At 34.0% G+C, this 8,393-nt stretch overlaps 2 long non-coding RNA genes across 2 annotated transcripts; one reads left to right on the top strand and one right to left on the bottom strand.

Annotated features, from left to right (window-relative positions):
- Positions 1–2,808: 2,808 nt before the first annotated feature.
- LOC130050732 (uncharacterized) lies at positions 2,809–4,378 on the top strand. The gene is made up of 2 exons (XR_008798978.1): positions 2,809–3,304; positions 3,804–4,378. It is a non-coding gene; the product is annotated as an uncharacterized LOC130050732 (long non-coding RNA).
- LOC130050731 (uncharacterized) lies at positions 3,767–6,614 on the bottom strand. Its single transcript, XR_008798977.1, has 2 exons — positions 6,244–6,614; positions 3,767–4,163 (listed from the first exon to the last, which is right to left on the bottom strand). It is a non-coding gene; the product is annotated as an uncharacterized LOC130050731 (long non-coding RNA).
- Positions 6,615–8,393: the final 1,779 nt, after the last annotated feature.

Genomic DNA, 8,393 nt, shown 5'->3' with positions numbered 1-8,393 from the left:
AACGGAATGTCGTACATTATTTAGAGATTTGTACTATACAATAGACCGGAAGTTATGACTAGTATTGGAACGTCGTATATTATTTAGAGATTTGTATACAACAGACCGAAAGTTATGACTAGTATCGGAACGTTGTATATTATTTAGAGATTTGTATACAACAGACCGGAAGTTATGACTAGTATCGGAATGTCGTATATTATTTAGAGATTTGCACACAACAGACCGGAAGTTATGACTAGTATCGGAATGTCGTATATTATTTAGAGATTTGCAGGGAACAACTACTTTTGGAAGAGCTCTAAAGTCACCACTCCCTGGCTTTACCCTGATCATGGTTGAATTTTAAAACCACTATATCGCTGTAATAGGTTCTGATCATGCACATCTTATGGAATATTTACCCTCGACTATTTACACTATTGCAACATTAGTCATCAGTATTTGCAATGTATTCTTCATACATTTCTATATTAGTTGCATGAAACTATGAAACATTTTGAAACATTTTTATTTCACTAAAGGCTCCACATGGAGCATGATAGTACAAAAAAGGTAAAATCAATAACAACAATGTTGAACACAATGAACGAAACACAACAGGAAGGTAATATTATGAAAATATGCACAGTACTAACTTGATATATTTGGCAAGCAAAATAACAAAAGCGTGCTTGCCTATCGTCATCTTGGACTACGTTAACGCATATCATTTAGAGATTTGCAGAAAAAAAATAACCTGTGTAAAGAAGAACTATTTTCGGAAGAGCTCAATCTAATTAAAATTAGACCTTTCATCTCGCTCTTCGTTATCTGTTTGTCGCTCCTTTCACGAGCGACAAACAGATAACGAAATGCGGGATGAAAGGTCTAATTTTAATTAGATTGGGAAGAGCTCTAAAGTCACACCCCTTCTTTCTATTGAAACACTCTAGTCGTCATCCTCATTTAGTCCGGTCACTCCCCCTCCCTTCTATTCACACACTCTAATCGTCATCCCCATTTAGTCCGGTCACACCCCTCCCTTCTATTCAAACACTCTAATCGTCATCCTCATTTCGTCCGGTCACACCCCCTCCCTTCTATGCACACACTCTAATCGTCATCCTCATTTAGTCCGGTCACACCCCCTCCCTTCTATTCACACACTCTAATCGTCATCCTCATTTCGTCCGGTCACACCCCCTCCCTTCTATTCAAACACTCTAATCGTCATCCTCATTTAGTCCGGTCACACCCCTCCCTTCTATTGAAACACTCTAATCGCCATCCTCATTTAGTCCGTAAAAATGTCTTCATCTGAAATCACTTCAACTCTTCTTCGTAGGCGGGTGCATTGAATCAGAAATTAGTATCAAAACCCCTAATATTTGCGTCATTTTATTAACTTCACCTTACAACAAATGATAGAAAATAGTACAAATGACTAAATAGGAGACATATTTCAAGCCCTATAAAATATGTCAAATCCAGGAGCTTTTAGGCCCCCACCTGGACCCACTAGGGGCCTAAAGGCGGTCCCCAGACCCCCTGCCTCATAAAATTGCGCCCTCCGTAACTGCAATTCCTGGATCCGCCACTGATTGCGATGATACTAGTACATGTAATTACCTCATGAATGAATGTGAAAGATGTGCTATGAATCCTGATATAGTTCGACTGTTTTAAAGAAATAGTATTGCTCATTTTGGTGGAAATTTTTCTCACCCCAAATCATCTTATTCCTTTCTAGTATGATTAAAAACGATATGTGACCGCGACTGCGAAAAAGGGCCCAGATGAGTAAACATTTATTTATTTATTTTTGCTTCTTTATAACCAGAATACATTGAAGAACAAATACAGAAAAAATCATTTAAATATCTCTAAAAATAAAGAAGATATAGTCCTACACATTGTATATACAACGCACCCATTATAAGACTCATGACGTCATTCCGCGTTCTGACGTATTTACAGCTATCAAGTCAATACTAAAACAATCTTTTTTTATTCAAGCTTTAAACATTTATTAATTCCTGCTTAAAACTGTCAGATAAATTCAAATACACTATTATATAAAGTAAAACTTATGCGATACCAATTTTGATGCACCAGATGCGCATTTCGACAAATAATGTCTCTTCAGTGATGCTCAACCGAAATGTTTGAAATCCGAAATAACTATGAAGTTTTAGATCTAAATATAGCCAAAAACAGCGTGCCAAACAAGTGGAGCCAAATTCGTCCAAGGATAAGAGCTATGCATGAGGGAGATAATCCTTAATTTTGAAATGAATTTCTAAATTTTATAACAGCAACTGTGTTTCTGAGTTATTATGACAATGGAATTCATAGGGCTGACTATGATTTAAGGAGACTGTTGTCAACAAATAAACAACACAACCATCTTCAACTATCTAAGACTTCTTAAATTACTAGTAACCCATTGGACATTTTCATACATTGAAATTCACTTGCAATCAGTCAATTATTGATTTCATTCCAAATTAGGTAAACATTTAAAAATCACCAAATTCTTTTTTTTTTTCAGGAGGTAGAAAAAGCTTCTAAAATGACCATGACTACCTTGTCTCTATAATACTTCATTTTAGACCTCAATGAAGAAGACGAAAATAGCAGTTTTCATTTGAAATGATAAGATAAGCAGAAACGTTTATTTGCACAAAACAAGCAATGAATTTAACAAGTAAACAATGAACATTTGAATAAGAAATACATGCAAGTTACATGTGAATTGTATAGCATATACATGCAAGTTACATGTGAATTGTATATCATATACATGCAAGTTACATGTGAATTGTATAGCATATACATGCAAGTTACATGTGAATTGTATATCATATACATGTAAGTTACATGTGAATTGTATATCATATACATGCAAGTTACATGTGAATAGCCGTGTTTCGAGTTCCTCCGGAACACCCGGGATTTTTCGTATTTAGCCACGCCGGTCACGTGATATGAGCAAAATGTTCCACAGGGGTACTTCCGGTTAATTTTGTTTACACTGGTAACAAAATTGTTTTTGACAAAATATAGATTTTGCGGCACAAACTGTCGCAAATCAGATAAAGGATAGCAAGGGATATATATTTACTTGGGAAGATGTCAAAGTTTACCTTTTCCCAAACCCGGGAAAAGCGTTCACGCAGAGGAAACGATGGCGTCATTTGTGTAGAAAACCACGAGCAGCCAAAATTGAGTGCGATTATTACATTCCGTGAAAGCTGAACCAACAAAGGAACATCATTATTCTAGCAAGTTTCCTTATATTAACTTTTAGGAAAACCAAGAGGTTTGTACTGACTCTTAAAAATGTAATATAGACTGTGCAAAATCTTGTCAATCTTAAGAATAGGTATACTTGTACCCTCATCCACATCTGAGCAGTGTATGTATTTTACAACGGTGTTCATAAATTGCAAAATTTTGAATTATATCAAAGAACATTGATCTTTTCTCCAACTTTTAATACCAATCAAGCACAGGCAATATGCATCGCTTGGGGTACTCTTTAATAGTAAATTCGAACACAAGTGATGCATATTGCCTGTGCAATCAAGGTACTTTGCATGTACATGTACATCAGATATGTACATTTCCACTCAAACCACTTATATACAAGAATGGAACCAGCTGAACATGAGCCAGGTTATATATTATGTATTTGCTCTCCTACCCCTTTGATTCAGTACTGTGTAAGGAAATATACTATTGAGTATATATATATTTTAAAAAGAATAACAAAGAACAACAATTTTCATTCATATTTCATTCAACATATATATACACAGGTTGATAACAATGGCTGATCTGCATATAATGACTGCTAGTTATTGGCTGGTATGCAGTGAAAGGGAGCTAAAAAGGAGTAAAAAGTTCATATCAGCCAGGTGAGAATTAATTTCTTCTTTTTTGTGTGTTATACATATGTAATTCTTTTCTTTTGCTGCTTCAAATCTTGTGTATTTGAAAATTTTCAGTCTAATATTTTGGCAATGTTATAGGTAGTGTGGCTTAAATAAACCAGTGTTAAGGAATATCCAGTAATGGCATGACATCATGAGAGTTTGGCATACCGACATTCAGATGATTAATGATGAAACTGAAGACCTCAAGTGAAAGGCATGGAAAATGATCCTGTTCCCATATACCTGAAAAAGAGGAGGGATGCCACAATATTGATAATAGACTTTTGTCAATTTGAGAAGCAAAGATGTAAAAAAAAAAAAAAAAAAAAAAAATAATAATAATGCTGAAATTATAATTCATGTATTTGTTAAAAATACTGTTCACTGTACATACATGTATATTTTTTTAAACTTATTTTTAAATACATGAAGTAATTCATATTAAAACTGTGAATGTACGAGTTTTCATGATTTTATTTATATTTAAGTCAATTCACCTTTTTCAAACTTTTGATGCATATGACGGATTTCCTCTGCATTGCTATATCTATCAGGCCCAGCACAATCTCTATATTTAGCTATATAGTTTTATAAAGCTATTTCAAACAGCTTCATTAAGCTAGTTTCGATTAAATTTCTTAAGTGCAATGACACATAACAATATACATGTACTTTGAACTAACCACAACACTATTTTAGGTATAGATCATATGTCATTTTAAGAATTTTCATGAAAAGAGAATTTCTTTTGTATTGATAACTGTCCACTACCTTGTGTGTGTCGAAGCTTTGATAAGTATAATATGACTTTACAATGTGGAATCTGTAACAACTTAATAATCCTAAACATTTGACAATTTTGAATCAAAATTCTTCCTAAGGTACATAGTTTAAGAAGCTTTTTTTGTTTACAGTGTGTTGTTTCAAGTACAAGGATGAAATATTTTCACTTAGAAATTCAATTTTTATGCTTTAAAAATATATTTGATAAAAGATTTGAAATAGTTATATCAAGCAATTTCAATTAGCTTTACAAAGCTATATAGCTTGATTAGCATATTTATATAGCTAAGTATACTAGAGATTGTGCTGGACCAGTCTATGAGCACATAATTGAAATTATGTTGCTGAAAGGAATAATATTACCTTAATCATGATCAGATATATATTTTGTTCAGTGATATAAATATGAGCAGTAATCACAAATACCTACTGGATTGTGAAAAGTCAATAAAATGAGTACAACAATAAATAGTCATGCTAAAAATTCTTCCAATTACATGAGTATATCATTAAAAGTCGAACTCCAAAGACTTAATCTGTAACACAAGTATTAGTTGATAAATAATTATTTTCAAATTAGACAGCATATTGACTATACCCAAGTAGATAATTTTATCCTCGCCCACATATGGCTATATCATTGCACTTAGAAACCCAGTCTAATTCAATCTAAACTAGCTTTAAATAATAAAGCCATTTCAAATACCTATAATATTATAGCTAATCTATTACTTTTCACTGTGTATTGTCATTATCTAAATTTTATATCAATAATTATAAGGTCCAGTCCAAAGACTATTTCTACCTATGTAGCTACTTATAGCTACCTAGGTATTTAAACCTACTCCAGGTAGCTATTTTTACCTACGTTTTCCTTTACTTGCATTTCGTGGCCAAACGCAGGAACGGCGCAACATGGTGTGTACCAAATTTCTTGATTCACTTATACTGACATTGAATACCACAAAAATATTGGACAAAAAATGATTACTTTCAAATTTGCATCAATAACTGCACCCACTTCCATTCTCTAGGAACTTAGGATCAAAGATACATGATAAGAAGTCTAGAATGTTTTACAAATCTTTATTAATTTTAAAGTTAACATTCATGCACTCTTACATTAAAAGTTTTTGAGTCGATTTTTCACGCAATTTCCTCTACATTTTCCACCCTCGTAAAGTATATAAATTTACACTCCGAATTTTGTCATGCACATGCACAACATGATACATAAAACGACTGACCTGTTTAAAAGATGTGCCTTAATTATTATTTATTTATATCTTTAAAAACATGTAAAAGTAGCTACTTTAAGTAGCTTTAAATACCTAGGTAGCTATTAATAGCTTCTTCGGAATGGACCTGGTTATATATGTTACATGTTTATGCCCATTTTGGCCCTGATTTGGTAACGTAAATTCTATTTCACATAGGCCCTAGACTGTACTGGACCCGAGTGGACCTAATGCCTGCTTTATGAAGCAGTGCACATTGTGTTTTGTATATATATAAAATGTCGTCATAATTTTCATTTTACCTGTTTGACAGGTTTCAGTGAGTCTAATACGTTCTTTTCCTTTACCCCTCCGGTTACTAGACAGCTGGGCCTTGTGTGAGTTACACGACATGCATCGTCTTCTGTTCTTGACGAAGTCTTTCGTTGTATTTCGTAGATCAATAGTAGCTTATCAAACGCTCATAAACAAATATGTACCGCATACACCCCAAACTATTAAATTTGTATTTCAATTTCATGATGATCGACAAAATTAAGCCTAGGCCTAATACACGAAGTGTCGACTGTTGGTAAACAACGATAAACCGGAAGTAACCCTGTGGAACATTTTTGACGCGGCGTGACTAAACACAGAATAAACACTGTGTTCCGGAGTAACTCGAAACACGGCTATTGTATATCATATACATGCAAGTTACATGTGAATTGTATATCATATACATGCAAGTTACATGTGAATTGTATATCATATACATGCAAGTTACATGTGAATTGTATATCATATACATGCAAGTTACATGTGAATTGTATATCATATACATGCAAGTTACATGTGAATTGTATATCATATGCATGCAAGTTACATGTGAATTGTATATTATATACATGCAAGTTACATGTAAATTCAATATTAAATGAATGATGCATTTCAACTTTAAAGTGACTGCATGTTTGTCAAAAAATTACACATTGCAGATTGAATTTTTGTCCAGGAAGCAAAAAATCAGGGGACATAATTTGAAGATTAAAATCATTTTAGATTTGGAAATAAATGAAGATCAATGCCTAGCATTGTTATTTTAAACAGAAAATGACTTTTATGAGTCATCTGGACTCATTTTAATTCTTTCAAAAAATTTGTACAAAATAACCTTTACTATTCCTTTAGCGACTGAGAATATTCTGACAGAATTGAAAGTAAACTGTAAATATGCATTTTGGAAATATATGAGGGTATGAACAGCAAACCTTCATACATTCAATGAAGCGCTAACGAAAATTCAAGCTGCACCATGAAAAAAAAGCATGCGACTGAGAGAGGGAAAAAACCATTTAACGCGTCCACTATTAATCCGCACCAATACAAATACGATATTTAAATCGACTTAAGTTATTTGCCAAAATTTAGTTAATCTTATGTTGATACTCGGAAAAAATCGCTGTGTGTGTTTGTCTGAGTGTGGTACGTGTGTCTCGCCATGATGGCGTTTCGAGCCTTTTCTCTGCTAATTCTGTTGGCCAGTGTTTTAGTACATCTTGCAACATCGGGTAAGTTAAACAATAATTTTGCAGATGTGGTCTAAAGTCGCCGAACAGCAAATAGTATGAATGAACGGATGTTTTAATGTTCACTGAATACATCGCAGAGGTATATTGGTTCGGTGTTTACTGGTGGAGTTACCGACGGTTAGGAATCTGCGTTAGGGAAAATTAGTACAAATCGGCTTTTGTAAAGGGTATCATATCATTTTGAACTTTGGTAATTAAAGAAACTCTTGTTAATTGACCTGGTTTAAAATATATTTCTTTGAAAGATTAAACTTTAAACTTTTTTAACACCATAAGAAATTTGGAGACTGAACAGTGTTTTTTTAGTAATATTTCATCACTTAGAATATTTCTCTTTGACGAGAGATGAACAGTGCAGTATCTAATCGCTGTCACCAGTAGCAGATCGCTAGACCTAGCAACCTTAAAGTTTGATTTAAAATGTACCACACATTTTGATGGTAACCAAAGTAAAACCTCTCGGACCGTGCGTGCGTGCGTGTATGTGTGCAACTCTGAAGCAAAGGCATACTTTTTATTCCGCTGTTAGATAACTTGAACTTGATATAATCGCTGCGTAAACTTAACTCTGAGAGGTCGCGTGTGCAATATTTCATGGAGAGAAAAAAAAAGAAACGGTGTACATGCATTTAAGAGAAGGGTATGACGACATACGATCTCAGTTGTTTTACGTCCCTTCGAGAATTTCCATACCTACCGAGGCAGCACCAGGTTTAGACCTAGGCATGCCACTCAGGGTTGCAGAAGTGAGGGTTCTTTATCGTGCCAAAGCTTGCCCAGATATGGCTCAAGACCTTGGTTTTCAAGGTCATATCCGAAAGATCAGGACTCAGTTTCACATCCCGAGCATTTGTTGAAGGAGCGTTCACTTTCTATTTGTA

Source organism: Ostrea edulis, chromosome 10 (genome assembly GCF_947568905.1).
Source record: "Ostrea edulis chromosome 10, xbOstEdul1.1, whole genome shotgun sequence".
Classification (NCBI taxonomy): Eukaryota; Metazoa; Mollusca; class Bivalvia; order Ostreida; family Ostreidae; genus Ostrea; species Ostrea edulis.
Note: the sequence above shows the minus strand (reverse complement) of the source record. Positions and strands in the feature narration are given on the sequence as shown.